General features: G+C 41.6%; 1 long non-coding RNA gene across 1 annotated transcript in view; it reads right to left on the minus strand.

Annotated features, from left to right (window-relative positions):
* Positions 1 to 1723: 1723 nt before the first annotated feature.
* LOC122174008 (uncharacterized) overlaps positions 1724 to 13735 on the minus strand; it is a 57760-nt gene continuing 45748 nt past the window's right edge. Inside the window, exons 3-5 of the long non-coding RNA XR_010594986.1 lie at positions 10016 to 10186; positions 7711 to 7763; positions 1724 to 4325 (exon numbers count right to left, since the gene is read on the minus strand). This is a non-coding gene — a long non-coding RNA (uncharacterized LOC122174008). The remainder of the gene's footprint in view (positions 4326 to 7710; positions 7764 to 10015; positions 10187 to 13735) is intronic.

A 13735-nucleotide genomic window follows, 5' to 3' on the forward strand; every position in this document is an offset into this window, starting at 1 on the left:
ACCTATCAAGGTCAAGCTTGATTTAGAAATCCAATTAACGCATTAGGTAACTGGGCAAACAACTAAATTGTGGTCATTTGTGAGTGCAGTCACCTGATTTATACACGAAACTATGTGAATAAATTATCAGAGGGGTAGCCGTGTTAGTCTGAATCTGTAAAAAGCAACAGAGGGTCCTGTGGCACCTTTAAGACTAACAGAAGTATTGGGAACATAAGCTTTCGTGGGTAAGAACCTCACTTCTTCAGATGCAAGTAATGGAAATTTCCAGAGGCAGGTATAAATCAGTAAGGAGATAAGGAGGTTAGTTCAATCAGGGAGGGTGAGGTGCTCTGCTAGCAGTTGAGGTGTGAACACCAAGGGAGGAGAAACTGCTTCTGTAGTTGGATAGCCATTCACAGTCTTTGTTTAATCTTGATCTGATGGTGTCAAATTTGCAAATGAACTGGAGCTCAGCAGTTTCTCTTTGGAGTCTGGTCCTGAAGTTTTTTTTGCTGTAAGATGGCTACCTTTACATCTGCTATTGTGTGGCCAGGGAGGTTGAAGTGTTCTCCTACAGGTTTTTGTATATTCCCATTCCTGATATCTGACTTGTGTCCATTTATCCTCTTGCGTAGTGACTGTCCAGTTTGGCCAATGTACATAGCAGAGGGGCATTGCTGGCATATGATGGCATATATAACATTGGTGGACGTGCAGGTGAATGAGCCGGTGATGTTGTAGCTGATCTGGTTATGTCCTGTGATGGTATTGCTGGTGTAGATATGTGGAGCTGGCATCGAGGTTTGTTGCATGGGTTGGTTCCTGAGTTAGAGTAGTTATGGTGCGGTGTGTGGTTGCTGGTGAGAATATGCTTAAGGTTGGCGGGTTGTCTGTGGGTGAGGATTGGCCTGCCTCCCAAGGTCTGTGAAAGTGAGGGATCATTGTCCAGGATGGGTTGTAGATCACTGATGATGCGTTGGTGAGGTTTAAGCTGAGGACTGTAGGTGATGGCCAGTGGAGTTCTGTTGGTTTCTTTTTTGGGCCTGTCTTGTAGCAGGAGGTTTCTGGGTACACGTCTGGCTCTGTTGATTTGTTTCTTTATTTCCTTGTGTGGGTATAGTAGTTTTGAGAATGCTTGGTGAAGATCTTGTAGGTGTTGGTCTCTGTCTGAGGGGTTGGAGCAGATGCGATTGTACCTCAGCGCTTGGCTGTAGACGATGGATCGTGTGGTGTGTCCGGGGTGGAAGCTGGAGGCATAAAGGTAGGCGTAACAGTCGGTGGGTTTTCGGTATAGGGCGGTGTTAACGTGGCCATCGCTTATTTGTACTGTGGTGTCTAAGAAGTGGACCTCCCATGTAGATTGGTCCAGGCTGAGGTTGATGGTGGGGTGGAAGCTGTTGAAATCATGGTGGAATTCTTCCAGGGTCTCCTTCCCATGGGTCCAGATGATGAAGATGTCATCAATGTAGCGTAGGTAGAGAAGGGGTGTGAGTGGACAAGAGCTGAGGAAGCGTTGTTCCAGGTCAGCCATAAAAATGTTGGCATATTGTGGGGCCATGCGGGTGCCCATAGCGGTGCCACTGGTCTGGAGGTATATATCGTCACCAAATTTGAAATAGTTGTGCGTGAGGATAAAGTCACAGAGCTCAGCAACAACAAGTGAGGTTCTTATCCACGAAAGCTTATGCTCCCAATACTTCTGTTAGTCTTAAAGGTGCCACATGACCCTCCATGAGTAAATTAGATACTTAGCTCCATGTGTGTTTTGGGCACAGTTGTGCAGCTAACTTTTACAAATGAAACCATTACTGATGGCTTGAGAATGACTAGACGATACAGCACAGGATAGCAAGAATGTGGCCTTCTCAGCATCAGTCTGCAACAGCAGCTCTATGGTCTACAGTCATTGGCCAACTGCCTCAAATGAGCCAGTCCTCTTGTCCCCTCAGTCATACTTTGAGCCTGTGGCGTCCCATAATCAGACTTCAAACAAAGGCTCATGTTTGAAGCCAGCAAAGTGCTTAACTGAAAATATGGCAGAGCTTTGGGACCAGTCTTAGTTGCCTGTCACAGCAAGGCAGAGGGCCTGGGGATGCAAAATTGGCTGGAAGCCACTTCACCCCTACAATCCTCTGGCTGCTGGGAACCAGGCCAGTCCTGAGGAGCAATTTAGAGCCTCTTGCCACAAACAACCACCTTCCTGGCTTTTCACAGATGGGTCAATAGGGAGAAGGCACTCTGAACCTTACATTAGTCACATAAATCCAGAATGAGCTAACCCAGGTGCTGGCTGAGATCTGTCTGGAGAACTACTGTATCATGCAGTACCAGATACAATTCCAAGGTGTGTTCTTTCACAGACCTCAGGGTTTTCAATTTTTTCATCGAGAAACAGATACGTATGTCAAATTTATCCCTACTGTAACTCCAACATAACTCTATTCAAGCTACTTCTCCATGGAGAAATTTGGCCCGGACTCTGGTTTTGCAATTTGTTATTAGCTACGTATAGCCAATCATTATTATGAAGAGGTGGTGGTCTTGAAAAATGAGTTTGGGCTGAAAACTGCCATATTTACTCTGATGGCAAGAAAGAATGTTTCTGCAACATTTGAAGAAAATTCATCCAATGGTTTTGCGCTACAGGTCATCATTACAAATTACCTTGATTTGACACTTTGGTCCAGATTCTCAGCTGGTGTAAATCAGTGTCGCTCCAGTTACTCCAGTGGACTTTGCCAATTCCCCATAGCCGAGTCTCTGGCCCTTTGGCTTTCAGCTAATGTTTTTGTCTCCCTATAGCTCAAATGGCTTATTACCCCCGTCAAACAGTCGATAGTGCCAAATTTCCTTAAACCCCCATCTCAGCCCATGGACTTGAGGAAGACAGACTGTAATTAAGCAAAGTAACTAACTATTTTTGTTGTGGCTAGTTTTGCAAGATTTATGACATCCTTATACCTTAACCTTCTTTGTAAATGATGTGATACATATGTAGCTACACAGTTATGTAGCAACCTTAACTGTTTTTTGACACACATTTTTGGAACTGAATAGAGTAACTGCTACTTATGGCATCATGGGTAAACAACTGTTCTGAATGAAACAAATACACCATAAACTTTACAATTGGCAGTGGTTTTGAACAGACTATTAAGAATTAAGCTATGAAAATCCTTCAAATGACCACTGGAGAGTGGAATTCTTATTATTTTTTTAAAGATATAATCTGGATTCCTCCTTTATTTCTTCTGATGTGTCAGGAACAGGGTTGAGGTCCAAACAGACTCTAGGTGCTTTCTTAAAATAATGTCTTTAGTCGTGTTGGCAAAAGTAACTACTCTCCATAAAATTTGATACTCCATATAAATTTCCTCACATTCACTTCACTCACCTGTTCATGGAATCTTACATTCTGATTAAACTGCAATCTTCCCCCTGAAGTGGGACATTAATGCACTAGGTAGAAGTCTCCTGGTGTGCACACAGTGTAGGACTACTGTAAGCAGCAGGGGTACTGGGCATGCTGGTGGCAGGAGGTGAGGTGGGGCCATTGCACATGGTGCTGCAGCTCATAGGTAACCTGGGTTAGGCCACCCTAAGTTAGAGCAGATGAGGGTTACTGCACATTATCCTGGGGCCCATTTCTGTTCCCAGAGCAGCCTGGAATCAGGAAGGTGCAAACTTCACATATCACAAATAGTACATCACCATAACTGATGTGCAGTGATACTATTCAATACTAAGTGTTATGTACTGTATTTAATTAAACCCATCCCATCCCCTCTTTCTCACCAAAGGGGGCGGGGGGGGGGGGGAGGGAAACTGCCTCTGCAGTATGATTCCCACTCTGGAACCTACCGAGGTCTCTGAAGGTCTGGTGCCTATTCAGAGAGAGAAGTGGAGAAAGGGGAGGGGTACACATCATACCTGCCACCCCTGAACCATGGGGCTTAAACAAAACAGATAATACATCCACACACCAACTATCGTTTCCATTCTCCCATCGTCTCCCTTCCCGCCCCCCAAAACAAACACCAGGGTCCCGGGGGCTACTGCTGCCAGGGGGAACTTGTAGCAAGGCTGCAACAGATGGAATTGGTAGGGTTGCAATAGATAGGATCGGTAGGGCAGCATCGCAAGGGCCAGACACAGTATGGAAGCACAGGGCCTCTGTGCAGATAGCTCCTGCCTCCTACTAGAGATTTAATAGGTTTTGCAGCAGGCCCCTCAGCTCATTCCACGTGGAACTCTGTATAGACGAGAGGCTGGGTGGTAGGCCAGGATGGATCCAGGTACAACTAACATAATTCATGATGGCAGGAAAGGTATGAAGAATGTTTCTGCAGAGCAAATAATAAAGAACCAATCAACTGGGGAAGTCATTTTGATATTCTCTCTGTCGAAAGGATAGACTTGGTATGTGATGACGACAGGGATAACTGTCCATATTTAGCTTTTTAATTTTTAAAGAGAGGCCAAATGGACAGGTTGGAACATAGTCACTGGTCCTGAGCTAAGCCAATAGGTCAAAGCTGGGAAAGGTCAGTAATGGCCAAAATTTGTTACCTCCCGACCCTAGTACAATGCATCTATCAAATGTATTGCTGTCCTTAATCAGGTCTTGCACAGACCAAAGAATCCCATCAAACCTAGAATTTATTTATCCAGATCAGGATTGAAGTACATCGATTGTCTACGGGAAGCAGGCAATGTCACTTCTTGTGCTATAAGTTGGCAAGTATTGTATAAATAAAAAGCCCCCCAGCACTTCTGCACAACAGGTCACAATTCAACTCTCCTGCATGGTAGTCTATTGTATTGTACTGGCAGTAAGTCAGATAATTTCTTACTGTAAATGTCTACCAAGATTGAAAGACTGTTTTTATTTCATCTTTCCGATACGGAATCCAACAAATTAAAAGGAAGATCAGCATCACTGAACATTTAATTTGCAAGAAGATTAAGAAATTAAGAACACTTAATTTGCAAGTGATGGTTTCCAACATTTTACACATATTTTTCAAACTTTTATTCTGAATAAATTGGATTTTACTGATTGAAATAGATGTGGGATGTTTTGCTGCCAATAAGAACATTTTAATAACTTGTATGGCTGGACAAGGCATTTCTCCATTATAACCAGATCAGTGAGGAGTCTGGAAAGATGTAGTCTTACAGAGTCTACATCTTGCAAGACCATATATACTTTCTAAGCTGATGGGAAATTAATATGGTCTCTTTATTGGAATGGAAAAGGGATTTCAATTTAACCTTGGGCCATTTCCCTTTCCAAAGAAACTGCATGAAGACAACAATGAAAAATTGTAATCTCCTTAAAGGATAATAGAAGAGAGTTCAGCTGGAGTTTATAAAGCATCTTAGTTAATGGTTCATTTGAATAATGACAGGTCTATCCACCCAAACTGGCAAACCCTGATTTTTCAGAAGCTTATGACTCAAGATTATTTGTCTTACAGCACGGAAATGGAGTGGCATAATAAAAATATTCAAAGCAATCCCCCCTCACCTTTCTCGATCAGTGTGGACAGTTCCGCCATCCTCTCCGTCACTCAGGTCCAGAACCCAGGCACCTTCTTGGACTCAGCCATTTGTCTAAACCTCACAACTATGCTGTGTCTAAATCTTGCTGATTCTTTCTGCATAATTTCTCTAAGATAGGAACTCTCCTATCCATCCGCCCAACTAAAACACTCCTCTCAGCTCTCATCATCTCAATCTCTGTGACATCTTCTTCTCCTGCCTTTCTCATATCCATTTAAAATGTTGCTTGAAAGATCAATTTCCTAGCTCATTGCTTTGACCTCTCTCATAGAGAAGCCAGTGGAGGGCCTCATTTTCGATCACATCAAACATAAGCTACTGATCTCCATTTTAAAGGCCTTTCATGGTGTGTTTTCACTCTACCTATCATTTCACATGCTACAGAGATGGTGACTCTGACCTCCATTCTGCCCCAGTGTCAGCCTTCATCACCCACTTGTTAAATTTGCAAACAAGTACCTTTATGCTTTCTCCCATGCTGCCCCTTATGCTTGGGGGGGAACATCCCTGTAAATAACCTCAATGCTCCATCATTCTCCTTCTTTCAATTACCTTCTTAACTCTCCTTTCCCATGATGCCTACAGAAAACTTGACCGCAGCCTATCATGATGACCAATATCATCTCATTGTTTTCTTGACTGCCTCATCTGTTTGTATCCACCCATTGTCTCATGTCTTATGCTGTAAGCTCCTTGGAACAGGGATTGTCTTTGCTCAGGGTTTGGACAGCACCTTAATGCAATGGTATCCTTGTCCAGGTGTGGGGCTGCTAGGTACCGTTGTAAAACAAATAGTATAACAGCCCACTTGCCATCCTCTGAAAAGGACAATTCACCTGATGCACCTCTGCAAGTTACCTGAGATCTTGAGGAACTACACTTATGATCAGAGAAAGGGCCAAATTATTCCTAATTCAAAGAATAATGCTACATTCTTTCCCACTGAGTGAACATTCCCCTGGCCTTAAGAAAATATGGTCAGAATCCCCTATAGATAGGGATTAACTTCTCCTTTTCACTTAAAACAGCCTCATGATTTTCTGCAGCTACCACTATCCCACACCGGTATTTAGCGAGGATCTTCAATCTTTGGTAGCTCTGCTCCTTACTTTCACTATTACATGGGCATCGTGAGATGTTTACTAGATTTATTTTAAGATTTTCAATTGGAAGGCAAGTATGTGCTTGTCCCAGACCATCGGGCTAGATCTGATGTGAAGGAAAAAATCTTCTTTATGTTTTAACATCTCCAACCTAAGACTTCCTGAAGTCCTAAATCAGAATAATAGATTCCTAAGCCAGAAAGGACAATTGTGATCATCTAGTCTGACCGTCTGTTTAACACAGGCCATAGAATTTCTCCAACATAATTTCTAGAGCAGATCTTTTAGAAAAACATCTAATCTTAACTTAAAAATTGGCAATGATGGAGAATCTACTATGACTCTTGGTAAATTGTTCCAATGGTTATTTATCCTCACTATGGAAAATTTTTGCCTTATTTTCAGCCTGAATTTGTCTAGCTTCAACTTCCAGCCATTGGATTGTGTTGTACTTTTCTCTGATAAATTTTGAACAGCCCATTAGCAAAGATTTGTTCCCATTACAGGTACTTTTAGACTATAATCAAGTTACCCCTTAACCTTCTTTTTAAGCTAAATAGGATCTATCGGCATCTCTCAAACTTTCTTATTGGCCATGGTTCTATTTGATCCTACAATCCCTAACAATTTCCTTATAGCTCTGGGAGAAACTGGGAAAATTGACCCAGAAGCTCATTAGAAGGACACCAAATGGAATCTCTGATCATCACATTTCTCATAGCATACAGGCTTCTCGGGAACAGAATGCAGAACTGCTGCTCTCATACTGAGACAATTTCAGCCAACTACTCCAATAGGGTATATACAGATTTCAGTGTGGAGCAAAATTTTGAACCAGGAATAAAATTCCTTCTTTTAAGGTTTAGCTCTGGGTTAGTAAGTAAGCAGTGGGGTGAATAAACTTCCTGCCCCTATTCAAGCTATTCCTTTGCACTGCCTTCTTTATTTTCCTTGGCCAGTTGGAACCATGGAGTTTGTCATGATAGATAAGGTTGTCTCTCTTACCAAAACTATTAAGTAAAGGCCACTCTTTTAGAATAACTTGCAATATCAGATTTACCTGCTTAGCATTATCTTGATCTGCTGTTGTCAGAACATCTTCATCTTTCAAACCTGGAAAGGAGGAGGAATCATTATTGTTTGGGCTTCTCCCTTTGAGGAAGGCCAAACACCTATTAACTGACCTATTCTAGATTTTGTTACTTTGTGATGAGATAGTGGGGTATACAAATAGAAGGGTTATAACCATGTGTTACAACTCAGGGCCCTGCAAATCTGTAATACACAGCAATCCCAAATGGGGAAATTCAGGCTTAAGAGGCCTCAGGACTTTCTGATGTCTGCTTACTCAGTATGGCAGCGGCATTTGCAACAGTCGGTAGGGGATGTGAAATCTCCACAGTATTATGTGATTACCATGATCTGGAATCAGAACCATTATTAAACATTGAAGTCCCTCCACCGTAAACAAGTACAACTTCAAGTTAAAACATTCTTGTACGTAAAGTCCTATAAGTGGGAAATGATTTAGTTTCATTCTCTGCTGATAAACAAACAGATTATTTTAGATTTAAAAACAGACAATTCTACTTATTGGGGAGAATAAAGGCACATTCTCTCCCTCCTGTTTTATAAACTCCCATACGTTTGTACTTACTGTGCACAGGCCAGTTTGTGCCATAAGCACACGTACCTATTCTTGCTTTTAGGTACAACTGTTAACTTCCACCCTTCACCTATCCTCTCCTTCCTTGTAGAAATAGTCTGACCTCAAAAGGACTCGGGTCCTAGATAAGAAATAACAGGAAAACAAAGCCTCTCCCACATCCACTGGATCTCTTCTGAAGAGATGTCCACACATTAATTCCTTAATATAGGACTACAGGGGTCTGGTTCATCACTGCGTTACTCAGTCTTCACTGGAGTTACAGCAGTGAACTGGAGTAGCACACTGGTGAGCCAAGGCCCAGGACTTTGCTGCTTGCTTTCCTGATTAATTAAATTAAAGTTAAAAAAAAAATCCTAAAATGTGGCAAGTAAACATCTCAGTTTTTCCTCAAGTTTCTTCTTTATTCAAAATCATTCACTGAATGGCTGAGTGGGTCTTAGTCCAGTGTGGGGTTTTGAGCAGTTCATTACAAGCATTCAAAATTCCAACAGTGTTGATTAGACATATGGGATACATGGCACCCATGAGTCTTGATCTCACTTACATTGGTTTTATACCAATTTCATTGACTTCAATGGAGTTATTCTGAAGTTACACCAGTGGTCAATATGAATTGGGGGCCCAATCTGTTGCCTAGTGATGCCAATCAGAATCAGTCCGTTAACTTCAATGAGCGATGGATCAGGCTCCTAATGAGCACAACTCTCAGACTCAGGCTCCACAGGATACCGTTACAAACTCCAAATTTGCTTTGGCCAATAGTGTTAAATATTCTTGCCAGTACATCTTTTTAGGAATGTATTTGCAATTCTTTTGTTCTTATTTTTTGCAAACAGTTAAAACAAATTCATTTCTCTCTTCCATTTCCATCAGACCCATTGGTCCATTGAGAAATGAGCATGCACTCAAAAGCATCAGTTGTTTTTTTTAGTGGTCTCTGCTCAAGGCTCATGGGAACTAGATTCTTCACTAGTTGCTCAGTTCACCAGTGCTGCAGACGGTGTAACAGTTCTATTGTGTTTAGTAAGCCAAGAAGAAGAAAAAATCATTATTGTTAGTTTATAAACAAGACTTAATCACCTATCATCAATTGTAAAATAGGAGTAAATATGTTGTAATTTATTCTAATAGGTTTGCACAAAAAAGCAATTAAACTAATGCAGTTTGACTTGTGTTCCATTAATAATGTACCCAATCATTACTACATTGTTTGAAAAGACTATATGCAGAATATTGTCTTATGGACTAATTTTTTTCTTGCAATTAGTTGCATACATTTGCTGACAGGCTAATTTATATTCAATTGCTTTAAAAGCAGAATCATTTTGTATTTAATTGCATTTGGTTGTAATCCATCTGCTGACAAATTTGTGTGTTTTGCTATTTATTTGCTAATGCTTTCCTCCACTACAGCATGATCAGTCATACGAGTTGAAATATGTTTTTGACAATATAAATACCACAGGGTAATTAAAGGCCAGATGTATGGCTGGTGGGAACAACTACTCGCTGCAATTCTATCTCCCCAGTTGAACTTTTTATTGTTGCTCTATAGAGATTGAATAAAAATATGATTAAAATGCAATTCTATGGCTTCTTGTTTGTTCTCAACAGCTGCATTAGGTGAAGGTCATAAGTGTATCAAACTATTTGGAAGGAGCAGCAAATAAGTTCTTTGATGCACTTTGCATTTTACCTTTTGCTGTTTGCTTAGGTTCTGGTTAGCTTCACAGTGCCAGGTTCAGGAGCAATTCTACATTCAAGTCGCTGGAAGTACTGTAATAGGCAACCTGAGCAGCTTGGGCCCACACTTCCTCAAAACTCCTCTCCTGCTGGATTCAATATTTTGGAAAACCAGGAGAATTTTCTAAAGGGAAATAAAAAAAATTGTGGGTTAAATCTGGGGCAAAGGAAGAACTTGTACAGCAAGAATGGCAGACCAAATGAAATGAATCCCATTAAGAGACACCGTCACTGTTCAGAGGTCAACACACATCTGGATGGCAGGTACACTGGTGTGACACTGGAAAGTTTGGCTTGATCACCAGTTTTAGTCTCGTTGCTTGCGGTCCTAGGTGGCAGTGGCTGAATGAGCTATGGATGCAGCCTCTGGGTGGAGAGTACATAGCATCATTCAGCGGCTACTTCTCTGCCTCACAAAGAAACAGTGCTGATGGGCTCCAAAAATAAGTCCTTTCTAGTACTCCTTGTCCAGACAGCTCAGGCCATAATGCAAAGCTGAAGGGAGTGTTTAAACTGGGGAGTTGGGGGAAAGATCTGACAGACTCCAAGCCTCTCCACCTTCCATTAGGGAGACAGCAGCAAGGCTCAGGAAAATGCATACTGACCAGAGAGATGTGTGTTGAACCTACTTGTGCTAAAGAGACACATTTGTTCTTTAAACAAACCAGTCCAAGACAATCACATTTGGATACAGTGCAGTGGTTGCTGGTGCAACAATGGAGCCATAAGTTATAAGCCAGTATCCAGCACAGGCAGCTGCTGGAGCTATGGATCCAATCTACACATGCATAGTTGAAAGCGTGGGGAATACAAGGAATGTGAAGGAGCTCTATACATGGGGCAGCAGCCTTTTGGTGTGGTCAGAGTAACTGATAAACAAGGCTTTGTTCAGGAGCAAGAGTGTGCCCTTACTCCAGTACAGGCTTACAGCCTGTACAACTGCTTTGCCAGCATGAGGTGGGAGCTCAGTTACTATTGCTAGCTATGTTTGGTAAAGTGCATTTGGGAATGGGAGCCTGGTATGGCCCTAGAGGAAGGACTGCATTCACCATGTCTCTCTTTACTAGGTTCCTTTTGGTCATTTAACCCTCTGTATCATTACGGTTTAACCATACTGAGCTATATAGTGAGAAAGATGGATAAGGGAAATTATTACGATTGACTCCTGTTTCCTTAGGGTGCTTGGAGGAGCTCAGTGAAGCAGCAGCTAGATGACACCAGGCTGCCAAAATGGGTCTGGTTTGTGGATAAAATTTACAACACGCACAACCTTCTCCTCCATACATAGAGTTGTTTTTACAGCTATGAAATTGACCTAGAAGCCATGCTCACTGGTCACCAAGGAGAAGTTCTGTGTGTAAAGATGAATGGCTATGAAACCTTACAGATCGTGGTTATATTGACTTGTACTTGAGTTAAGAGGAGTACTAAGTGTAGCTATTGAACGGCTGCACTTCTTAGTGGTAGAAAATGTGGATTGTAGTACATAGCACGGGGCCTAGCATCACTACTGCTACACCACACTAAATGGGTAATTCAGCTGACATATCCCAGTTGTTGCTGTCAATTCTGCATGCAAATGCAGAAACGGTTTATATTTCTTACTGAATTCAGTCCAGCCCAGTTCACTGTAAACACATGGAATGTTTATGACTGCCAGTGTTTTATGTAAAATGTGATGCTTGTGCCACTCAAGTATTGGGTCAGAGTATTTTATTTGCATTTTGTTAAAACCAGGCTGATCCTAGCTGGCAGTTGCCAGTGGTGCTTTCTATTGTATCGAAACCTCAGAACCACTCTTGAAACCATACAGTCATAATAGGATAAATGAGTTTTGTACCAGGACTTAGGCCTTCTGCAAACACAAAAGTTGCACCAAATTAAATATATAGGTGTCCTTGTGGGGACACTCTTAATCAGTCTGAATGCCTTTTTAAATCGAGTTTTAGCTTGCATATTCCTTATCGATCCTCCCTGGTATAAGTCAGTACAGCTCTGACTTCCTTGCAGCTCAGCAGATTGAAATCAGCATAGTATCTGTCTCAAAGAGGGGATGGAGTGTGGATCTGCAGAGGCAATATATTCATAGAACAATAGTTATTGGTTAATATCCTTTCCACCTGGGCACAGAGCCCAGAACATGCAATAGCAATCTTTAGTTCAGATCAGAGTGAATAATTTTGCCTCATGTGTTAGGCGCACCAGAATAACTAGGCATAATGCAATAAGATGAGGATGGATTGTCAACCTTAACTTTAAATTGCCTGGCTTTAAGTGGTTTATGTTGCAACTAGTATCTGAAAGCCTGTGCTGGTGCACGAGTGTGGCAGTTGTGCCAAGTAATCCACCATCTGTGCATTTCCTCCCTCTCCCCTCGTACAACCAATGAAATTGTTACATTCAAATTAGCTGCAAAATAAGTGTGATTGGTTGAGTTACCTCTGCTATCATAATGGTCTAAGATTCTTGGCATGGCATAGATACATGCCTGCCGTTGCACAAGTATGAGTCCAAATGGCTGAGAACTTAAAAAATTGGATGGTCACAGCCCACAAATCCCGGTGATGACTGAACATGGTGATATGCTGAACAAAAAGAACTCTCAGCTATGCTTAGATCTGTTTCCATTGGTTCAGATGGACTCAGACATTCTAGCTGCAAAGTGACACACAGGCAGGTGACAGTCCTGGAATCTTATGATATAGATTTTTACAGTCATTTGGACTCACGTTTTATGAGAATTCTATGTGCGCATCAGAGTGATAGCTGCCCCACCTGCTGTGTCTTTAGGATATACGGAAAAAAGGTTTGACTTATTTTAGCCTTATAATGTTATTGCTATTATTATTTGTATTACAGAAGTGCCAAGAGGCACCAACTGAGATCAGGATTCCACTGTGCTATGCCTTGCACATACACACAGTAAGCAACAGTCCCTGCTCCCCAAAAGTTTACAGCTCAATAGCCAAGACAAAGGAAGTAGCAGCATCCCCATTTTATAGATGGGGAATTGAGGCCCAGTGAGGCTAAATGACTTGCACAAGCCAAACAGGAAGTCTTTTGGCAGAGGTGAGAATTGAACAAAGATCTCTGCAACTCCAGGGAAGAGTATTAACAAGACCAGCGTTCTTCTCTGGATGTTATCAATGGACCAGATTTTGACATCCTTATTCATGCTGAGTAATGCATTACTCCATGAGTAAGCCCTTTGGCCTCAATGGAACTACTGGTAGAGTAAGGTCAATGTGAGTAAAGATGGCAGAATCGGACTCTCAGCATGGTTTCACTGAGAGTTTTGACTAACGGATGCATAAACTGTCTCAAAGATTGAAACACAATCACCGTAAGTGCCTCTAGGGCAGGGAATGTGCTCCTACTGCTCAGTTTAAACTGGTTTAACAGAAATAAAAGATACCAAATTATTTTTTTAATATAAAGCTCTTTATAAGACAATGTATGGAGGGTTTTTATAAATTCTTTTTCTTTCTACTCAACTTTGGTAGGCACCGATACATATCAGTTTTTCTCAGCCTCCCAGTGGGATTGAATTTAATCTTGCAATTACCACATTTTCAGACAAACAGTTTCTGACTTTGGATAAAAGACCAAGGTCAAATTAGAATTCTGTTTCCTCACGTTTTAGGTTGATTTTTTTAAAATAGTAACTGAATTA

Source organism: Chrysemys picta, unplaced genomic scaffold, assembly GCF_011386835.1.
Source record: "Chrysemys picta bellii isolate R12L10 unplaced genomic scaffold, ASM1138683v2 scaf2, whole genome shotgun sequence".
Classification (NCBI taxonomy): domain Eukaryota; kingdom Metazoa; phylum Chordata; order Testudines; family Emydidae; genus Chrysemys; species Chrysemys picta.